Genomic DNA, 11,253 nt, shown 5'->3' with positions numbered 1-11,253 from the left:
CTATTAATTACAAAGATGGAGTCATACAAAGAATATCAAAAAGAAGATGAGAAGAAGAATACGAAGATGAAAGGGAAAAAAGGGAATGAAACGTAAACATGAAGAAAACACTGATCAAAAGAGGAAAGAAAACTCGAAGAAGGAATACACTCAACGGGTTCAAGCATAAAAGCATAGATGGAAATAGCAAAAAGAGAAAAGGGAGATCCCACTCCCATCCGTAACAAAGTAGAGTGGGTAGGAGTCTATCTCACGACTCCTAAAAAAGAAGTGCTTCTCAAGAGGCAACCCGATTTTTTAGATTTTGCATTTTATTTTCTTTTTGATTTCTTTTTAGTGTTTGTTTTTATTTTTAGTTTTTAGTTTAACTGAATGATCATGTGTTTCTCTCATCTTTTGATCTTATTTTGTAGTGTTGAACAAAAGTGAAGAAATGAAGGAGCTTAATTGATGAAAAAGTCGTGAGATATTTGAAGATTATAATTGAAGACCATATTTTTGAATAAGTGTGGGGTCCCCACTAGAAGAAGATAAGAGATTTGCAGGAATTTTATAGAAAGAAAAGGTCAGGAATGGTCCTAAGCCATTAAGAAGAAATGATGCATTATTTTGGATCTTAATGACATTCTGAGAAGTGACCAGGATGTGGCCATCATCTCCACGTTCTGGCATTTTTTATTATCACGAATGAATTCCATCAGACCTATACCCACGACACGGCGTTGCTTTCCTACGTCGTGGCTAAGGTTCATCACACTTTTTGAAGATGATTCTTTGGTTTATTTTGATTCGGCACATTTACACTCACGCGAAAAGAGTCCTGAAGCTTTGTTTCCAGCTATTATTATGAGATGTCCAAGCTTTTCCACACAAGTTTCAAAATTCGATCTCACCGCTAATATCCTAGGGGAGTCTGTTCCAATTTCTTCTCTTTAATTTTATGTTCTTTCATTGTTTAATTATGCAATGAGGACATTGCACCATTTAAGTGTGGGTAAGGGGTCAAATATAGGAATGCAACCATATTGATAAAAAATGAAAAAAAATGACTAGGATATTTAAAAAATTAGATTTGAAATAATAATCTAAATATGAATCTAGTTAAAAAAAATGTGTTGTATTGTTATGTTGAGACCTAGGTTGCTAGTATTGTGTCGGACGATCCGATGCGAGTTCGATGTTTATTTGAGCCAATATATGTCATACTGTATTTGTGGCTTCCCTATCCAAGTGAAATCGTTGAACAAAAACACGACCTTGCTTAGTTTGAGGGTCATAATACGTTTAGCATCGTGTACCATAAATGTATCCAGGAGAGCTTATGTAGTCATTACACCTTAGACTAATACCTCTAACGAGTAAGGGTTGAAGTTAAGTTCCCTTGCTTAAGCGCATATATATATATATATATATATATATATATATATATATATATATATATATATATATATATATATATATATATATATATATATATATATATATATATATATATATTAGGATTTTTAGTTTTGAGTGAAAAAAAAATGAGAAGAAAAAAGTACAAAAAAAAGTTGCAAAAGTTTGAGAGAATAAGAGTCTACAAAGCTATGAAGATCAAGAAATATAAAGAAAAGTTCAAAAATTGAAGACTCAAGAATAATGCCATTTGTCAAGTTATTATTATTTATTGTAATTTTTCTTTCTAGGTTATTTTTCCATATGTATACTTGGGGGCTTAACCAAAAATTACCTTGAGGTTAACAAAGATTTATGAGAATATATTCGGTGGAATGCATAAAATGAATGTTGTTCAAAAGAAGTATGGAAGTGTGAACCAAAAATTACCTTGAGGTTAAGAAAGATTTTTGAAGATATATTCGGAGGGATGTATAAAATGAATGTTGTTCAAAAGAGGTATGGAAGTGTTTATGAAGATTGTGAGTATTTAGGATTGGGGAAGTTCTTAGGAAAAATTAGACACAACTACATGCATTTCGGTCTTGATGTAATGGAGAGGCTCAAAGTGGATTGTCTTGTGCGATGTTGGTAGCTAGGGTTTTGATGTGATGATATTAAATTCAGTTTTGCTTCGGGGCAAACAAAAGCCAAGTGTGGGGTATTTTGATATGTGCATATTAAACCATATATTTTATACACTATCTTAATTGTTTTAGCTACAATTGTGTTTATTTTGGTACAACAAGTACTTATTATGGTTGAAATCTGTTTTGTAGTAGCAAAGACATGCTCAGTATAAAAAGGGAGCAAAAGAGGAGCTGGAAGCAGAAGAATATGGGCTAAGTCAGAAAGAAGAAATACAAGGCTTGAAGACTACAGACCACGACGTGGTGATCATCCACCACGATGTGACGAATGGAAGATTCTCGATCAATCATCTGACTTGGAGAATACGGGATATCTACGAAAACCACGACGTGGCGCCTTTTAACTACGTCGCGGTGACCAGATATAAGGAAACTATATATATCTGATCATTAGGTCGAATAGAAGAACTTCTAACCAATTTTTTTAGAAGGATTACGACTAAAACCCTCTGGAAACCTTGGAGAAGGTCAGGATCAGTTGGAGCTCAAGGGTTGAAGAGAATTAGAAGAATTCTACATAGATCTAATCGGTTTTCTAAACATACTCATGCCTAGTCTTATTTGCATGGATTTTGCATGTTTTTCTGCTATTATGAGAGGCTAAGAACCTTATACTTCCGTTTGGTGAAGATGAACCTAATCCTTATGTGTTTATTTTGATTTATGGATGATTTATATCGATGTTACTTGTGTTTGATAATTAAAACTCTATCATGTTTTTGTTCTAGTTTATGGTGCTTATTAATCAAGTTCTGTGTGATAGTTGATCATTCAAATTGCATGAATTTGTCACCTAATTGCTTATGATCATTAAACAATTAGAGCTACGATTAATCAAATTTTAGATAAAGTAGTTAAAACTAGTAACTTTAACTGTGTTATAGAGCATAATTAATCTTAGTTTGTTCTTGGTTGCTTAACTTGATCATAGGAAAGTAACTACTATCATTCATAGTCCAATTTTTGCTCATTATCGATTTGGTGTTTAACTTGTGCTTGATCACTACATGGTAATTCATAAATTTGTATGTCTAGATATTTGATCGTAATAGCTAGTTAACAAATTGGTAATCAATTCCATCCACTCGAAATCAACCAAAGGAGAAGGGGAAATCGAAACTGAAGAGTACTCTTTAATCTTGAAGTAAAATCGTTTTTATTTGCTTGCTTAGTTGGTAATTTGGTAGTAATTTAAATTAAGTTCTTCTTATCTTGCAAAATCAGTAAAAAAAACCCTAATTTAAGTTTGTTTTCTTATTTTAATTAGAATTAGTTATATTAATTAATTAAATTCCGTTCCCTGTGTTCGACACTCGACTTACTCAAGCTATTCTATAATCTGACTAGGTACACTGCCTACAGGTGCATATATTAGTTAAGTTAGTTATGTTATAAATTTAAAACAAGTAGGTACTATTGTGCACATCAGATTCCATAAAGTTTGCAATTTATTGGTCATTGAGGTCCCTTGAGGGTTGTGTGGGATGGATCTGAAGTTTGTCTAAGTTTTGAAGACATTCATGTGACTGTGGTTCCATTTCTTTATCTGCGAAGTGTATTGTTGGACTGCGATTTTGGCTCAATTTTTGGCCCATCACCCGACAATAATAATGAGTATCGATAAAAGGCTTTTTTTATATTTTATACAGAAATCGCAGATAAGTGTGCTCCACCTGTGAACTCCTCTGCTCCCACCTGCGAATTCCCCTCGAAAATCTTAATTTTATTCTTATTTTCCCATCAAAATATGTAAGTTTTACTACGATTTTGTTCAATTTGACTATGAAATTTGTCATTTTTAACTAGGAATTCGTACAATTTCTCTAGATTATATATAAAAAATTATCTAATAATGTTAGATTATTAAATTTTTCTTGAATTTTAGTTTTTTATGTTTGTACTAAAATGAATTCTAGTGAATATTTCGTTGTTTTTGTAAAGTCTCTAGCTATTACAGATGTTGATTTTTTTTAATCTAAAAATTAGAAAATGAGGGTATTCCTCCAAAGTTTTGGTATTTATACCTCCGGCCCATGGGCCGATACTAAGCCCAATTTGAAGCGGACATACTCAAATAGCATCTAGAAGGTAGGAATTCGTAGGTCTGACTAATCACATGTGAATTGAGTGTCTATTTTAAAAAAATTGCTAATTTTCAGTTTTTTTTTTAAATTTCATTAGTGTTTTTGGCTAAAATTTTAAATTTCTCATATATATATATATATATATATATATATATATATATATATATATATATGTATATATAACAAAATATTATAAATTTAAATTATAACTAATAAATAAAAATAAACTAGAAATATATAAATATCTAAAAAAAAATAGACTAATCTGATCATCCTTAATTTTGGAGGAATTAAAAGTACTACTCCATATTTTTATTAATACTATTCATATCTTTCAAGATAGAGGAATAAATCTAAGAATGGAAAAGAATAGAAGACAAAATAGAAGAAAATATAACATTTAGAAATGGATTAGAAATGCTCTTAGAAGTGCACTTTGACAAACTATCATATATTTATACTTATAAATTTCTAGTTAAAGGATTGTACTTTCAATCTCATAACAACAATAGATTATTTTATAGAATGTTAAAAAAAACCCAATGAGACATGTATGGGTCCTACATGTTATATCAAGTTCTAGAATGCAGTGTGACATATCATATTATAAATATATAAAAAATGTAATTCATCTTTTGCTATAAATGCAACATGTGTATAACGCACATTTCATATTACATTTTGGCATATTCTATCCTTCAACTTTGTATAATTTGTTATTTGCAATCCTTATATTTTATAAAATGTCACTTTTACCCTTTATTTTCTAAACTTTTTTGTAAAATGTATTTTCCACCCTTCTATTTTTTAAAAGGCTATTTTGACGCTCAACTTTGAACTTTGTAAAATGTCACTCTTACCATCTCCATTTCTAAACTTTCGTCTTTATAATTTGATTTTTTTTAATAACTTTCGTTCGTTAAATATCGATTTTTATATACGTGTTGGTATAAATTCGAGTTTATTTACGTTTCGACATAAATTTTGTGTATGTTTATGTGTTTTTTTTTATCTAAGTTGAACTGACGGTGCACTTCTTTTTGTTGAACTTTAGTCATTGTTTTGATTTTTGTCATTTCTAGTATTTGCTTTTATACCATTGTATTTTGGTCTATGTAATGGTCCGTACATTTTTATGGATTATTCAAAAAATCATCCAACCTACAAAAATAGTCAAACTCTCTAAACTTTTGATAAATCATGTAACGCTCATTTCTTTTAAAATTTTAGTGTTTTTGGAAGTTGTGATATGGTATATCTGTTTAATCAATTCACAAGCCTAATACACATGAAAAACACTATACGTAACAGTCTTACAAATTACTCATATAAAAACAAATTATGTCATGTTCAAGGAACAAATCCAGAACCAAACCTGTTTAAAATGACAAAATTTGTAATTTTAAAACACGGAGATGTAGTTGTAGCCATACAAATTGGCAAATCTCAAAGACTAAATTTATAGTTTCCTCTTTCTATTATTTTTACATAGATATGTAATTGTAATCTTGCCAAAAATACAAATCAGAAAAACCATATATAACCTCTTAGGCCATATTTATCAATAATAACCGGGCAATTGGTTGTCAAGATGGCAAAAGAAAAAAAATTAAATCCATATGAACAATGATTGTAATTAACCTATATTTATCAATAATAACTGGGCAATTGGTTGTCAAGATGGCAAAAGAAAAAAATAATAAATTAAATCCATATGAACAATGATTGTAACCTCGGTAGGGATGTAAACGAACCAGACATTCAACAAATTTTTCGTGAACTGTTCAATATGAAGTTCGTTTATGTTCATTTATTTAATAAATGAACGAACATGAATACAAATTCTCGTTCATTTAGTTAAATAAATGAACATAAACGATGTTCTTGTTCGGTCAACTATGTTCGTGAACGTTCGTTTATGTTCGTTCATTTAAGTTTCTTTTATGTTCATATATGTTCAATTGTGTTTGATTACATTACTATATTACTTCCTCCGCCCTATATTAATAGTCCATATTTCATTTTTAGTTTGTCCCAAAATAATAGACTACTTCTAAAAATAAATATCCATTTTACCAAAATACCCCTCATTATTAGTTAATCTACCTTGAAATTAAATGCAACAAAATGGTACAATTGTCATTTCATTTAATAAAGTTAGTGATATTTAATGTTTCTTTAATCTGTGTTTTTTGTCTGTGGACAATAATTTTGGGACAGAGCGATTATATGTTTGTTTATGTTCATATATGTTCAATTATGTTTGTTTATCTCCCTTCGTTTATTTTCGATTGTTTATGTTCGTTTAGCATGTTCACAAACATAAACGAATGAACATGAACAATTTAATTTGTTAAACGAATGAACACGAACAAGAAAATTCGTTCGTTTATCTGTTCATGTTCGTTTGTTTTTTCGGCTAACTTAAATGACCGAACATAAACAACCCTCGTTCGTGTTTGTTCGGTTCGTTTACAACCATAAACCGAGGGTTCTCGGCCAATTTAAAATGCTCTCTGATTTATTTAAAATTATCTCTTAGTGGCCAATTAGGAGGAAGCACTCTCAAAACTTTTTCATACTTTGGTGTACTCTCCATATTGTGAGTTCATTTGGAAAGTGCGTAATAATCGTGTGTTTGAGAAGTTGAGTTGTCCATTTTGAAAGACAACATATGACATGCAACTATTTTCTAATGATAAAACATAGGGTGAAGATGTTTTCTTTTATTCATACTTTTATTATACATTATTATCTATACTTTCACCAACTTATAGCTATTAATATCGTTCATAAAGTCAGTATGCACCTTCGGGATCCATTACTCGTTTCATTGTTAACATTGTATTGTAATGTTTATACTTTCACTAGCAAGCTAATTTGTTTCTTTTAAATAGATACACATACACACATACACATACACACATACACATACACATACACATACACATATATATACACATTCAAATACACACATACACATATATATATACACACACATATACATACACACATACATATACATACACACATACACATACATAAGCATACATACTTATACATACATACACATACATATATACATAAATACATACATAGGCATTACAATGTTAAACCATGAAATGAGTAATAGATCCCAAAGGTCTACACGACTTTATGAACGATATTAATAGCTATAAGTTGGGGAAAGTATTGATAATCATGTATGTGTGTATGTGTCTATATGTATGTATTTGTGTATGTGTCTATATGTATGCATGTATGTATGTGTATCAAAAACCACAAGTATTAATAGGCATTACAATGTGAAACCATAAAATGAGTAATGGGTTCTGAAGGTGCACACGACTTTATGAACGATAAAAATAGCTATAAGCTGGTGAAAATATAGATAATAATGTATAATAGAGGTGTGAAAAAATGAAGCAGAAAAAACGATGTTCGATGCTTGAAAATACGAAAATAAGAAAACGTTGTAGCTAATCCGTAGGTAATTACCTATGTATTAGCTACGGATTTTTCTTATTTTCATATTTTCGGGCACCGAACGTCGCTTTTTTCGCTTCGTTTTTTCACGCCTCTATTATATATTATTATCTATACTTTAACCAACTTATAGCTATGAATATCGTCCATAAAGTCGTGTGCACCTTTGGGATCCATTACTCGTTTCATTATTAACATTGTAATGCTTATACTTTCACTAACAAGCTACTTTGTCTCTTTTAAATACATACACACACATACACACATACATATACATAAATACATACACATACACATACACACAAAAACATACATATACACATACACATTCAAATACACATACACATACATATACCTACACACACATACACATACACACATACATATACATAAGCATACATATACACACATACACATACATACATATACATACCTATACATACATAAATTCACATACATACGTACATACATAAATACATACATATACATACATACTCATACAAATATACATATTTCCCCTAATTATCATCATTTTTCATTATTTATACATTAAACATACATTATTTCACCTTATTGATGTGTTAAACGTAGTTTTTTTTCGTTTGTTTGTTTGTTTGTGTATTAAAAACATTCATTACCATTATTATATATCATAATTATGTTTATAAATATTAGTATTATTAGTACTGTTAGTATGATTTTTAATTGTTTGTGTTTTAAATATGTAAAAACAAAACAATAAAAAAAGTTTTAAGACTCGAATAATGAAAAATAATAATAATGGGAATAATAATAATAGTAGTAACAACAATAACAACAACAACAACAACAACAATAATAATAATAACGAAATTATCAACTCGTCACTATTTCGTAGTTATTCTGTAATTATTCTCTTCCATCGGTAGTCTGTAGCTATTTTGTAGCTAATTACCTAGGGATTTACTTACGTCGCCATTTCGTAGTTATACCGTTGCTAATTACCAACGGAACGGATTTGCGTTCGTCGCTATTCCGTTACTAAATTAGGGCATCCCATTCTGTAGGTATTCCGTAGGTATTATAAAGGTAATTACCTACATAAATTTTCCGTAACTATTTTCTGTAGCAAAATCCCTTATTTTCTAGTAGTATATTGTTACTTGTTATATGGTGTGTACTCTTTCTAGCACCTCACTAATTTTTTTACTTCTATTGTTAAAAAAAATAATCTAAAATTACATGGTCAATAGCCACATGTTACACCAAGAATAATTGGATTTTTTATATCAACTATAATAATTATTTATTAGATAATTTATATATTAAAATTTTATATCAAAATTTATGATTTTATATATATATATATATATATATATATATATATATATATATATATATATATATATATATATATATATATATATCAGTGTTGTAAATATCGGTCTAGGCGGCCGATTAATCGGCGTCTAGGCGCTTGGCGGCCTCCAACTGGCTACGAATAGGTGTTAGAGGGTTAATTAATCGGCATTGGTCAATATCGGTCAAAACCGGTCCAATTCGGTCCAAATCGGACCAAAAACCCACCAGCTCAAAGGAGTCGGCTCGCTAACATAGCTTGGTTTAATTTTCTAAGAGATACAAGCTCTTTTTATAAAATAAGTTTTCCTCTAAAGAATGCTTTCACTAGGGATGTGGGATGAACTTATAACTGATTCATATCTCCACTTTTCATCTCGTTCTTCCTTATTTTGCATCCCGTTCTTCAAAAGGTGAATTTGAGTTCCATCACCAACCCACGCTTCTTCTCCAAGATGGAAGGTATCACGACTCGAGTGTACAAAGGATACTTCTTCTCCCTGATTCGGCGACACAGATTAGCGAGGATGCAAGTGGCGGTTGGAGTAGGTGGCAGAAATCCCGTCGACATGAACCTCCATTTCTAGTCGACACGAAGCTCACAGGTTAGTTCTTCAATCACGACGTAGCGCCTTTGGTCTAAATTTACAGGTCTTGATTCTCACAGGGAATCACATTAATGGTTCAATTCCTCAGAATTTCATCGTTTCTATGATTCAATTTCAACTGTTTCTTTTTCCCTGACGAATCATATGCATCTAGATTGATATTGATACTTGACCTAATGCAATTCCTTTAGAGTCGATTCAGATTGATACTTAACAATCCAGGAGCTACATTTACAAATTGATGATTTGCATAAACTCAGGCACGATTCTTTCTTGAAGAATTTATTGAAAACATTTAGTTGACGATTTCAATGTGTGAGGTTGGAAATTATCAAATTAGGAAAAGTTTGGTGAATGAAAGGGATGTATTATCTTATACTCAATCTCATCCTCGACTAATTGCAAACGATTTTTGTCCCAAATAGAATTTAGATGCATTTCCATTTTCACAATTGAAGCAGCAACAAAGTACCTCCTCTCAAAGCTCAGTGACCTTCAACTGTAAGTTTTTTTTTTTGCTCTAAGTTTCCATTTATGAACAGAGTCCATATGTTTACATGTTGTTCAAAAACTTGGTGTTAATGTTATGTATACTTATGTGTAGTTTTGTTGGAGAGAGTATGCATGATGATAGCAGCATTGTGTTTGCTTATTACAAAGAAGGTGCAACTGATCCAACATTCTTGTACTTTGGTGTTGGGTCGAAGGAGGTGAAGTGTTAAGAGTTTCTATTATTGTTATGTACTCTTAAAACAAGTATTACAGGGCCTAGTAAAAGAGTTAAAAGTTTGGATTGTTACTTGTATTTTGAGTTCAGTTTTATGTTATCTTGGAAGTGTGTGAGATTGGTTCTAGATTTATTGATTCCTTTTTACAACAATATAACTTTTATAAAAGGTTAAATTAAGAAGTTAAAGATTTGGATTGTTACTAGTATTTTGAGCCCATGTTTTTAGGATTAATGTTATATTTCTTAATTTTTTTAATAATTTATTAATAATTAATGGTCCCCGATTAATCCCCGCCTAGGCAATTAATGCCTTGACCCCGGTCGACCGTCGAGCTACCGTCGAGCGATATGATAAATTCCTATATGAATTGTATTATAAGTTGTTGATAAATGATGAAAAATTAATTTTGGTTTGTTGTATATTTGAATGAAAGTGTGTGTATATATATATATATATATATATATATATATATATATATATATATATATATATATATATATATATATATATATATGAAATGTATTATAAGTTGTTGATAAATGATGAAAATTTAATTTTGGTTTGTTGTATATTTGAATGAAAGTGGAAATCTATCCTAATAAATAAAGATGTTTTTGCCACATGTCATTTTGTGGTTATTTTGATTTAGTTTTTATTCCATATGTCATTTTATTATTTTTTCCATTTTATTAAATTTTACATCATATTTAAATGTAATAATTCTAATAAATATAATAGTAAATGCATATCAATTTCATTAATAAACTTTCCTTCTAATTTCAAAATTCATAAATTAAAGCTTCATTAATTTTATTTGTCTAAATTATTTATTCAAATTTAAAAAAGAAAAAACATTTTAATTTTACTAATTCAATATTTTTATTATTTTTCTTATAAATTAAAACTTCTCAAATATTTA

The sequence above is a fragment of the Lactuca virosa genome, chromosome 8 (assembly GCF_052849685.1).
Source record: "Lactuca virosa cultivar CGN04683 chromosome 8, Lactuca_virosa_CGN04683_v6, whole genome shotgun sequence".
NCBI classification, from domain to species: domain Eukaryota; kingdom Viridiplantae; phylum Streptophyta; class Magnoliopsida; order Asterales; family Asteraceae; genus Lactuca; species Lactuca virosa.
This window is presented reverse-complemented; position numbering follows the sequence as displayed.